Genomic DNA, 13,222 nt, shown 5'->3' with positions numbered 1-13,222 from the left:
CAGTTCTCTGAACTACTCAAAATTTCCGCTACCGGTTCTCCAGAACTGGTCAGAACCTGATGAATACCACCTCTGGCTGCAGCCCAGTACTGGATTGAGGCCCAGGGGTTGGGAACCCCTGCTCTACATTATATAATTTTAATTTTAAATGGTTCTTCTCAGGGGTGGGTTCTAAAATTTTTTACTACCAGTTCTGTGGGCATGTCTTATTTTGTGGGTGTGGCTTGATGGTCATGTGATACTGGGCATGGCTTGACGGTCATGTGACTGGGTGAGAGTGGCTTGGTGGTCATGTGACTGGGTGGGCGTGGCCAATAACAATAAATAATAAAAATAATAAACAAAGTATACAAAACAATAAGGGGTACCAAAAACCAACTTTCACACTTTACACACACACAGCACAACATAACTGACTCACACACAACGTAAAAGCAGCTGCACTTCACCCAAAATGGCCCCTGCAACAAGCAGGAACCTCACAAAGCACAAAAAGCTCAAAAACCAAGTTTCACACTTTACACATACACAACACAACACAACTGACTCACACACACACACACACAAAATGCCACATACAGCTTTGTGAGATTCTGTGTGTTTGTGTAGTTAGAGTGAAATACTACCGAAACACACCAAATCTCAGAAAGCTGCACAAATATTTTACAGCAAAAAATGTAGAATGGCATTGTTTTTTTGCTGCAGTCTATAACATGGTTAAAATAATATTCAATTGAATCAAACACTGATTTTTCAATAAACTTTCTTCAATGGAATCAGTGAAGTACTACATTCCTTCTCCTTTAAAAATATTTAACCATCTTTTTCTTTCTCTTATCAGAGGGATTAAGAATCTTTGGTTCTCCAGATGATACTAAATTCCAAATTTCATTAGTCCCAACATAATTCATGATCGGGGTGATAGGTATTGGAGTCCAGTAGCATAAGCAGTGCCATAACCTTCCTATTTGTTTTCTATCTTACTGTTGCCTAGAAAATTATTTGAAAAGTATACAATCTGTTTTGGAAGTAATTTGGTAGAAAAATACCATACATGTACAATATTATTACAAGATTATTTATTTGTAGAACATGCATGTAGAATAATCACTGTGTTTAATTTCCTCCTTATTTAAAGATCAGAGAATATTTGTGAGGCATATGCTATATACCCTTTGAATATATTCTAGGTACTAGGTTTTTGAAAAGGAAACCAGCCAAATTTATTCTTAAACATTTTTAAAATTTCAAATACAGACTTCATTAAATTAAATATCATTTCAGAGTGTGTTTAGACATAAAGGACAGCACTCATTACCTACTGCTGTTAAATGTTTAAAATTCAAGATATCAAATAGAATTTCCAATACATTTCACGGCAGTTTTCATGCTTTTTAAAATACTGCTCACTGAGCATCTTCAACAAAGTCATATCAAAATCATGGATCAGGATAATAATTTAAACTGGAAATTCACACTAGAACTAATTTATCTTCTAATGAATTTAAATGTTAAAGGCTATGTCTATTTTTTTAAAAAATCAGATGCTATTTATATAATGACTAAGTTAGCTATCAAGGGAATCATTAACAATGGTTTTGCATAGGTCTGTATTGGAGTGTAAACCAAAAAAAAATTACCCAATGCAGTATATCTGTAGGATAATAAAACCGTATAAAAAATAAAAAAGATCTACAATACAATAATAATATCATGGTCATAATGATAACAACACAGTAAAATTTATACAACTGGCAATTATTTAAATTATTTTGCCATTTTAGGGATAATTTTACGAGTTCCCCCAAATTATTTTCCTCTGATTTTGCCTGAGATACTATAATTATATGTAGTTCTGGCCTTAGTTAAGAGTTAATTACAATTACATGCCAAATGCCATTAAAAGAGATGGGAAAGAAAATAAATTATATGAAATGTGTAAGATAACAGGGCAAGAGTTATATAAAACATGGGCAGGCTATTTCTGAAATACTACTGTAATTCATTGTTATGCATTGCTTGTAGAAAAGGCTTTTAAGGCACTGCTACAGTATTTTTAACCACTAGAGTAAAAAAAAAACATTTTCTGGAAAATATGTAAAAGCCACCAGACCAATGTAGAAACAATTAAACTTTTAACTTTGAGGTAAGGATAGTGGATTTAGTATTTCAATATTCATTCTGAAAAATACATCATATTTTTCAAATGTTTCTTTAAAATACTATGAATTTCACCTGGTTGCTGCTTCACTGGCATAGTTTTGCACAATATTATTTGGCTTTTCTCTTCCTCGACTAGCTACACTTTTACCCCACAATTAGGCACTAGTGCTGAGCAAAGTGTTTGAAAAAAGTACTTTATACAATATGTTATTGCAATAAAACTCTTCCCTTCGAAGTGCTCACGTGGTTTCTTTGAAAATTCCCCCTGTCTTATTTCCCACTTCTTCAGTCCCAGCAGGTGTCTGTGCCTGCAGAACGATGTGCCAGCACAATCTGCTTTCAGAGTAACTTTTATGCTCTGAACAAAGATGACTCACAATGATGAGATGACTAGCAAAAAAAATTGTACATAATTTATCATATAAAGTTTATACTAGGAATAAGTTAATACCATTCATAAGAACATTTTCACAAGAAATGGCATATAATTATTAAAAAGTTAAAAAATAGTAAAGGTTCCAATCTAGCTAGAAAAATGTACTCTGTTCCTTCCTATGTTATAACCAAATCTAAAAATTGTATTATTCTTTATACCAATCAATTCAATTAAGAGAGAATAAAGTGTCTTTCAAAACTCATTCAGCTCTACAAAGTATAGGCTTCATTGAATGGAAAATCAAATTAGGAATCTACCTGTATAATAAAGATACAGGTTAAGGCCATGAGAAATTTTCTTTGTGTAGTAATTATGCACTAAATTCAATAATATATGGAATTCCATATAACACAAATATATCTGAAATGTTTGCTATTCCTTTTTTTTTTTTTTTGAATTTATATCCCGCCCTTCTCCGAAGACTCAGGGCGGCTTACATTGTGTAAGGCAATAGTCTCATCCTATTTGTATATTTATATACAAAGTCAACTTATTGCACCCCCCAACAATCTGGGTCCTCATTTTACCTACCTTATAAAGGATGGAAGGCTGAGTCAACCTTGGGCCTGGTGGGACTCGAGCCTGCAGTAATTGTAATTGCAGGCAGCTGTGTGTTAATAACAGGCTGCATTAGCCTGGTGAGCCACTTCCCAGCTCTGACTGTTCTTTAAAAGGACAGATACTGAAGCTGAAACTCAAATACTTTGACCACCAAATGAGAAAAGAGGATTCATTGGAAAAGATTCTGATGTTGGGAAAGACTGAAGGCAAAAATAAAAGGGATGATGAGGTGGTTAGAAAGTGTTATCAACGCAATGAGCATAGATATGAGCAGACTCAGAGAAACAGTGGAGAATGGGGGCGGGGGGGCTGGCATGTTGTGGTCCGTGGGGTTGTGAGGAGTCAAATGCGACTGAACAACAACACATTTGTTATACAAATAGTGTACAAATACAAGGCAATTTACATGAACAAATAAACTCTATTCTTCCTACGCAACATTTCCTCAGACATTTCTCTTGTCATATTTCACTGCAGGAAATTTCTACAACTGTAATTTAATTTACAACTGTAAATTATTAATCATGATGAGATTAATCAGAATTCCCATTTAACCAAATTTGGTACATAAACATAATTTCACATCACAGATCATAAAAGAATTCTGGTTGGCTTTATGTTAATACTGCAGGTATAAAATAAATGTACTACATTAAGCTTAGAAGAGCAAAGTTCAGAGTCTAGGAAGTTAGAAGTAAAGTAAGAAGAACATAGCCTCTTAAAAAGTTCTTAATTGCTTCTTTAAGCAGGAGATGGTGCTGCTTTTACACTGGCCCTGTTTACACATTGTTAGTTAACCTCACTGACTACTGTGTAAATCACAACCAAAGAAATTCCACACTGTAATACCATTCAGAAAAACATTTCAGAGGAATTGTTATTTGAAAATGTAGTTTCATACAGGTACAAACAACTTGGGAGACACAATTTCTATTTTCTTTACTTACAACAATATAATTTTTTTGAAGAAAACATTAAATTGCAGTTCTCTACCTAGAATATTAAACATTATACTGTCATCCAGTGGTCATTATAATGAACTACACAATTTCTTTGTTTTTATATGTAATAGTATAGTATTGTTCAGGAATATCAATTATGTAAGTTAAGCCCAGATATATTATAAATACAGAAAATGTCTAATTTGTTAGTGTTTAAAGTCCCAAAAGACTTTTCACTACTGTACAAATATTAAACAACTACTTTTCTGAAAAAATGAAAGATGTTTAAGTGAAAGAGTCCTGCATCATAAAATACAAGCAATTAAAGATATTGTACTATAATATTAGTTTTCAAATATATACATTGAAGCAACTAGCTAGGGAACAAAAATAAAAAGAATGAATATGAGATTTGACCTTGACAAGATGGAGACATTGGATTGGAACTCAAAATTTATAAATTAGCATTATTGTTGTTTTCACTTAGCTTAAATAATTCTCTCTCAAACACACACATACATATTATGAATCTGCATATTCATCATTCCTATTCAAGATAATTAGAGGTATGTATAGTAGAGAACAAGAGTAAGAAATGGAAAAACCAGAGAAATAGAAGAAATAAAAAAGCGAGAAGGAAATACATCTAAAATTATTATGTTCCATAGTTGTACTTAACTAAATATAATGTACTTCTTCAGAAGACTAAGAAAACTAAGATCTGCCATGGTGCGTATGCTAGTTATCATCGGGTGGGGCCTTGGAAGAGTATCTTCTGTCACGAATAAAGGCAAATATATGTGTGTGTAGGATAATTTTGCAGGATCCAATCTGGGTCGGTTACTGGGAACAGAGGTTTCGTTTTCTGAGCTTTCAGACTCATACTGGAGCTCATCTTCAAGGAACGTCTCTTTTGTCATGGTGTTTGCCTGATGGAACATCCTTCCCCCAGGAATATTGATAGAGCTAGCACAAGGTGATTGTGTATCAAAGTGAGTTTTATTGGGGCCCACAATGCTGTTTATTGTTTTAAATGGTTGTCTGATTATATTATGTTTTTGTTTTGTTCACTGTCAGAGTTTCTTCTAGATGATGGACTGATATGTAAGTTTGTGTAATAAGAATCATTGTTAAACTTTAAGATAAGGGTGAATATCAGGCACCATGGTCAGCACAGTAAAAATCACAGATTAAAATTATAATAAATTCAATACATGTTACTAAGAATTTATTCTAATTTAGATATCCCACAACACTGAAATATATATCCTTTTTTCTCTTTATTTTAGAAGAGTACAAAATGTAGGCAAAATATCAAGATATTGTAAGTATAACATTGTAAATAACAGGTAAACAATCCTTAAAATAAAAATATTAATAAATAAAAGAAAGTAGAAAAAAGGGGAGAATTCTAAAACAAAAAACTCTTATCATATATATTATAGATCATATATATTATATTCATTGGTTTATTAAAATACCACATACTATAGAATAATCAGAAACAAAATATTATTGTAAAACATCATAATATTTATACCAAAAAAGAACAATTGCTATATCCATAATTAGAAGATACCATATTTTTCAGAACTGCAGTATGCAATTAAAGTCCAATTTTGTACAAGAATATTCATCTTTTTCTAAGCAAGTAGGGTGTCTAATCTAAGTTCACAAGAGAACATTTCCTATCTGCCACCAACTAGGCAATATATGCAATATGCTGACAGCATTCTGAGTTATCTATGGCTATTTGTATTTGCTACCACTCTCTAACAATAGTATCTGACTTCACACTTAATATGGGTGTAATCTAAACTCTCCAGATTATTAATAGGCTGCTTAGCAAAAGGTTCATAGGTATAATTCGGCTAGATTAGTTATGTTATATATAACTTATATAAGAAAAGAATGAAACAATCTACAAACAGATCTGCTCTCAGCAGCACACACCAGTCAAGGTTTATATATAGGTGGGTGGGTAGGTGGGTGGGTGTGTACTTTATGTATATATAAATATATATAGATTTATGCTCCAGGATTTAAATTCTACTCTTTTTGATCCATTTAGTATAGCCTAGCACATAGAATAGTAGAAATAAGAAATTGCTTAGCACATATTTTCCTGATACACATGCTTACCTTATTATGACTTCATCTGTATCCAAGTTTGGAAGGCTTGATATTTATATTGTAAGCAATAATCTGTTTGTAATTTGAGTTTTCTTATTCCTGAAAAGTAGATATGCCTTGCATTTGGGAGGGGGGAGTTCTTTCACCTTGGGAGTGTTGCTAACATGTTTTAGTTCTGACTGACCAGACTCTGCAGACCCTTAAACTAGTGGGGAGGCTGAGTATTGGGTTTGTGGTCTTGACTAAGTGGAGAAAGGAACCAGGAACCCACACTGAACCTTTCTGTAGAAGTTGAAAAAGGAGAGACAGCTTTGGGGATCATGAGTAGAAGCTCATTTTCTCATCATGGGTCAGACCAAGCTCTTAGGAGCCTTAACTGACCCAAGAAAAAAAAACATTCTTCCCTAACAAATAGGATGGGAATCTTTTCCTTTGGTTCATCTCTACCAGGAACTGATTCTATCTTATCCAGGAATTAGGTAATTGAAAGTGAGACAAGAGCAGAAAGGAATATCTCATTTGGATTTGAATCATTCTCTTGCCTGGCGAAGCTCTCTTGCATTGGGAGGAGCTGCATGGCAGAGCTAAAAGAAACGCCTAGATTTGAAAACACAGATGTAGAAGGGAGGGATGCTTTAAGAATACCATCAGTCAGAAGAATAAAATGCTCCTTGCGTTCACCGGCTAATTATATTCTTGAGAGAGAAAAAATAAACAGTGAATCCACAGTTTTCCAGGATCAACAAGATTGATAGGCCTCAGACCTCCTGCAGGCTATAATGGAACTGATATAAAACGGGGAGACAAGATGAGAAATTAAGTTCTTGTCTGGTCCCATTAGCTAGAATAGTATATTTCTCTCTCTTTCACATTCACACACAGACACCACTTAGTGCAAAACCTTGAAGGCCTAACATTTTTATTTCCTGCTGCTGCCCCCTGACTGGCAGTACTCTGAATTGTGTATTCCTGAAGGTGTGAGTCAAATTTAATTCATCACTTAGCTAGGATTTCCAACCCCCATCAGAGTTAATTTAATTAAATCAAGATAAATACATTTCTTTCACACACACAAAAACTGATTTAAGCAGGACAAGATTAATTTATCAGCTGAGCCCAAATGGTAACATGCCGGGTTTAAACAATATGGAAACTTGTGCAGTCTCATTTTTTTTACAGAATACGAAATGAAAAGTGGGCTGATAGATGCTTCTTACACAGCATGCTGTTTCCCTGGTGATTTCTCCTGAGGTAATGGATCTTCTGAGAGGAATGGAGAGAGATTTAGACCAAGAACACGTGGGTAGAATTTTGGCGGGAAAAAGAAAAAGAATAACAATAAAGGAAGTCTTAAAATTGGGGAAACAAGAAAGGAAAAACAAGAAAGGAAAAGAAAGGGAGTGTTTATAAAAGCAGCCCAATCAGCAATCTTTTCTATAGTTTTCCATTTTGATAGAGTAAAAATGTAGCATTTCCTCCTTGTGTGTCAATAGCACAGGAGAGAGCAATGGACTTGACTATGGCGGGGGGGAGGGTAGCCCAAACTGCTGCTTTTGGAAGCTGGAATGGGGCTGCTCAATCCATGAGCAGCTTTGCACCAGGGATGGAAACCTTCCAGAGTCGCAATATAGCAGAACTTAAATGGAAAATTATATTTCCAATGCCTCAGGTTTGCCTGCCATATAGGTATTTAGAGCATGCAGTTTTAGCAAGCAGAAGACCGCACCCATTAAATTGCATTTTATAGTGTTTCATATTTTAAAAAATGTGCATTGATCACTCAGAGGTTTCTTTTGACTTGGGAAGCAATGCAGTAAAAGTGTGGACTGTAACTGTTTCTCTGCCTTTATTGTGTCTGCCGATAGTCACTCAGCAGCCGTGTTTTGGATGACTTGGTCCCTCCTTGGAGACATTAATATGAAAGTTCACCTCAAGCGTTGCTGTGAGGAAGATGCTGTGCATCTGGCAGACAAAAATTGCTCGTATTTGCTCTGTGTTTGACTTCAGCCTTATAGGAGAGTCAATGGAGATGGTTGCAAGGTGATTTGGGAAGAGTTTGAGCCCATGGAACCTGAAGAAGTGATAGGGCCCCCTCAGCTACTAGTTCAGCCACTTGTGGGTTAGATTGTGCTTTAGCTAGCTAATTAAATTTGTGTGGGAGATGTGTGTGGATCTGGATAGTAGCTAACTCCTCCTTGAAAGTGGGAGCCCTTTGAATGAGGATATGGATGTCCTATCTCAATGTCTAGAGCTAGCTGTTGGGGACCAGTTGTGGATCCAACTCAATCCTAACAAGACAGAGTGGCTGTAGGTATTTGGACCCTTCAAAGACAAGGTATTTCCATTTTTAGTTTGGATGGGGTTGCACTACTCAGAGCTGGTATACAATCTGGGGTCCTCCTAGACTGGTGACTCCTGCTCAAAGAACAGGTGGCAGCCCTGGTTAGGAGACCCTTCACATACATGTTGGGTGGCACACCAGTTGTACCCATTCTTGGACAACAAGAATGGGTACAAGAGGCCCCTCTCACAATAATTGTAACTGCCCTTGTAACTTCTTGTTTAGACTGCTGTAACACAGTCTTCATGGGACCGCCCCTGAAGAGCATTTAGAAACTTCAACTGGAGCTATGTGGGTAATAAATGGTGCCAGATATACTGCACCATTTTAGAAACTTTTAGAAACAAAAAAAGCAACAACTTTTTCCTCCTCTGCTGCAAATGCTGAGATTTTCCCAAGCTTGCTGATAAACTCAGTCTGCTAAGTGAATGCATTTGGTGACATAAATAAGACATTCACTTATGAACTCCAAAAGAACAGAATAATTAAGATGATTATTTATCATGATAAATTATTGGTGAAATTCTTCAGTTTCATGCATCCTGTGCATAATTACTTTATAACACAAACACATAAGGTGCCTTTGAAACTGTGCTTTCTTTGATCCTTGGAGTACCAAGTCTTCTCTTATCTGATAAGAAATCAAAGTACCATTCTGAGTTATTCCCAGATATATCAAAAATGGCACATATGTTAGAACAGGAAAGGAAAATGGCTGCTTTATTTCTTCATTAAAATGTGGGAGTGAAACTAATTTTCTATTGTGGTTTTCAAATTAATGAAAATAATTCTTCATTAATATAGGAATGTCTTGTCAAAATAATTTTCTAAATTAATTTTCAGTTTTAAGGTTATGACTCTACATATTTATCTAGAATAAGCCCTATACAAATATTAATTAAGAAAGGCAGTGGAATGTAGATAAATCTTTAGGGTTTTCTTAAAGGCCTATAGTTACATGGGTGGTGGTTTGACAGATTTCAAGAAGAAAAAGGCTTCTCTTTCATACAGGTTTTCTCACACTTTCCAAAGGCAAATAAATTAGAAGAATCTCTGCTGCCAAATTTAAACAGTTTAGGCAGAAGAACATTGACATCCATCTATTTAAGACACCAAGGTCCAAATCAATTCTCAATTTTTCAGTTTGGTTTGGAAATATGCAATCTGTAAACAATATAGCTGCAACAGTATATGTGTCATACAATCCAATCATCTGACTCTTAGGTTATCTACATTGCTTGATTTCCTCATTATCAAAACAAGTCAGCAACTCTTCTTAGAGGGCAGAAACAAATGGAATCATTCTGTACTCACCCCCCTGCTATTGCAAATGCACTGCCTGGGCATGGTTTCCTGCTGCAGGTTTAAAGTATTTTTTTCTCCCCTCCTTATGTTGCTTTGAGCAATCCTGACCATTTTGGCTAGTGCACTTTTCTTCATTACAGGTTAACCCCAGAGCAGGAATTCCCCTCAACTGAGTCAATTGTTGCAATGATCTCTAATGTCTTTTAGAGCTACCTCCCTTACATCAAAGACATTCCAGAGTCCACCAATAGCTACTCAGATAACTCAGGATAAGTGAAGCATATAAACCAACCAATCTGTGCAAAGCTTTCTGAGTGATGCATAAACCCAGTACCCAAAGAAGCAAAATAGGAATAGTATATAAAATAGAATACAAAAACTATGAACCCATTACATAGAGCATGCAGGCTGAAGTTTAGCAGAGAACCCAGAAATACTAATGGGCAGCCCAAAGACACAGCTTGTATAAAATTCTAATACCCTAGGAGGGGCTTCGTACACCTTCATGCTATGTGCTATTGCATTCCTTCCCACATTGACAGGCTCTTGTACCAGTATGCAGAAAAGATAGGGAGATAGGGTAAAGAGATGCTACCTAGGGAAAGGCCAGATAAGAGATAGCAGAGTTTGCACCTGGATAGTGGGCAGGACAAGAGTCTCAGCAGTGACTCTAATTTCTTGGGCTGTAAAGGAGATGACAGGAGAATTGTACTTTAGACTTTCAAAATTCTGTTAATGTAGCTTTACAACAGAGTAAAAATTGGCTTATCTGGATGTTTTTCCTCTTTGGTCTATCTCAGGGGTGTCAAACACGCAGCCCACAGGCTGCATACATCACATGCTGGCCCCGCCTCCACCCAGTTTAGTGAAGTGGAGGGGAGTTCTGATACATCACATGATGGCACTGTGACGATGCGAGTTTGACACCCCTGGTCTATCTGGTAAGACTGACAACTCTGCTCATGGTCACTCATACCATGGTCACTTCCTGGATCAACTGCGGTAATGTGCTCTACATCGGGCTGTCCTTGAAGGGCATCTAGAAACTTCAATTGGTACAAAATGTGGCAGTGTGGACAATTAAAGTGTGCTCCTAGAATGGCACATATTGTGACTCTGCTCCGTGAGTTCCATTGGTTGCCAGTTTGATTACACATCTAATTCAAGGTGCTGATTTTGACTTTTAAAGCCCTTCGTGGCATGGGAGCAAGTTTTGACAGACCACTTCTTTCTGATCATGTCTGCCCATCCCATCAGTTCTGACAGGAAGGCGTATGCTGCGAGTCCTGTCTATTAAGGAGTTACATCTGGCAGGAACCAGGAGCCAGGCCTTTTCTGTTATAGAGTCCTCCCTGTGGAGCATCATTCCTTGAGAGGTAAGATTGGTTGCATCCTTGGTAACATATCAAAAAGGCCTTGGCAATCTCAGAAAAATGGAGAACTGGTGAGATAGCTACACTGTAACACCAAAAATCCTTTTGAGAGTCACATTTGTAAGATAGGCAGTTATATCCTAGGGCTGAGATAAAGTAACTTGCCCAAACCTATAACTGGGTTTGTAGCTCAGACAGAACTAGAATTCATAGTCCCCCAGTTTCCAGCCTGGCACATTATCCACTACACCAAACTGATTCTCCTTCTAATCTACTGTATATCATCAAACTATAGCAACAAGATGGAACTATATTGAGATACCTGCTGTTGGTATATTTTATTTTATGATAATTTTTTTTTAAATCTGCCATTCAATCATATTCAATTCTCTGAGGGTGCCTGGATGAGTCCATGTAGTTTTCTTGACAAGATTTTTCAAAAGTGGTTTTTCATTGCCTCCTTCCTAGGGCTAAGAGAAAGTGACTAGTCCAAAGTCACCCGGCTGGCTTGTGTTCAAGGCATGACTAGAATTCACAGTCTCCCGGTTTCTAGCCTGATGCCTTGACCATTGCAGCAAAATGGCTCTCATTAAAAGTATGTAGAGTATTTTAAATTGCTTTATAAGCTTTATAATTTTAAAAAATGAAAGATATCAGAAAGCATCTTGTGAATCAATAATGGATATTTAGGGAATTACAATACTTTGCTGTAAACAGAATCCAATTAAACAATCACAACTGCTTTAAAATTTCACTAGAGGGCATTACAATTCCAATCAGCTTCTCAGTGAACATAAGTATAAAAAAAACATACATAGAGAAGGAGGCTGATAAGATTTTTTTAATTTTATTTTTATTTTATTTATTTGTCATAACAGCATACATAAGCATAAGCATGAAGCAACTATATAACATATAAGCATATATATGAGTATAAGCATGTAATAACTATATAAATTGGATATAATGAAAGGAAACAGTAGGACAGGAATGGTATGCACGTTTGTGCTCTTATGCACGCCCCTTAAAAGATAGGCTCATTGATCACAATGCCTTTGTTTGCTCATAACACAGACAACTGGAGTAAGTCAAAACAGAGCAACCTTGAATCTTGGGCCCTTCTATATAAGCAAAGCCATGGAAAAACAACCTAAGGCAGTAGGAAGGACAATGTCCCACAGTAACAATATCCTAGCCCAGTTCAATCTAAATTGGAAGGCAGTACAAAAAAGTTCCACATAACCCAAAATATAACCCTAAAAATGTTTCAGAATAAAGGAAGGGGGCTGGCGGGAGGGAATTGGTTCCTATTGTAAAGCAAGCATAATACATTTGATTCAGTTAGTCTACAAGCATTGTGTAATTCAACAAAGTTGCACAAAAGATAATTGGTGCAAATGTAATTTTCTTTTGTTGTACACTCACCCTTACATCACAACTAAATTAAAACAACATTGTGGATTAAATTTTCAGTAGGTCAAAGGACAAAATGCAGATCACACATGCTCATATTATCAGAGCTAATGTAAATAATTCAGTATGTGACCACTGCATGTCCAGTCTTTGGACTAATTTTAATTGTACAGGAAATAAGTTTATTGATGGTGTCTTCAACCGGACTACTAAATAATTTCAGAAGATTGGTGACATCAAGAAAATGTTGTTGTTGTTGTTGTTAGTTGCGAAGTCGTGTCTGACCCATCGTGACCCCATGGACAATGTTCCTTCAGGCCTTCCTGTCCTCTACTATCCTCTGGAGTCCATTTAAACTCATGCCTACTGCTTCAGTGACTCCATCCATCCACCTCATTCTTTGCTGTCCCCTTCTTCTTTTGTCCTCAATCTTTCCCAGCATTAGGTTCTTCTCCATTGAGTCTTTCCTTCTCATTAGGTGGCCAAAGTATTTCAGTTTCATCTTCAGGATCTGGCCTTCTAAAAGAGCAGTCAGGGTTGATCTCCTCTAGGACTG

The 13,222-nt window shown here is 36.3% G+C and overlaps 1 protein-coding gene across 1 annotated transcript in view; it reads right to left on the bottom strand.

The window, feature by feature from the left end:
• Positions 1-9,953, bottom strand: part of CCDC73 (coiled-coil domain containing 73) — a 63,759-nt gene extending 53,806 nt beyond the window's left edge. The window contains exon 1 of the mRNA XM_058161755.1: positions 9,890-9,953. The gene's annotated coding sequence lies outside the window, so the exon portion shown is untranslated. The remainder of the gene's footprint in view (positions 1-9,889) is intronic.
• Between the last annotated feature and the right edge of the window lie 3,269 nt (positions 9,954-13,222).

This window comes from Ahaetulla prasina, chromosome 1 (genome assembly GCF_028640845.1).
Source record: "Ahaetulla prasina isolate Xishuangbanna chromosome 1, ASM2864084v1, whole genome shotgun sequence".
Classification (NCBI taxonomy): Eukaryota; Metazoa; Chordata; class Lepidosauria; order Squamata; family Colubridae; genus Ahaetulla; species Ahaetulla prasina.
The sequence above is the reverse complement of the archived record's forward strand: the minus strand, read 5'-3'. Positions and strand labels throughout refer to the sequence as shown.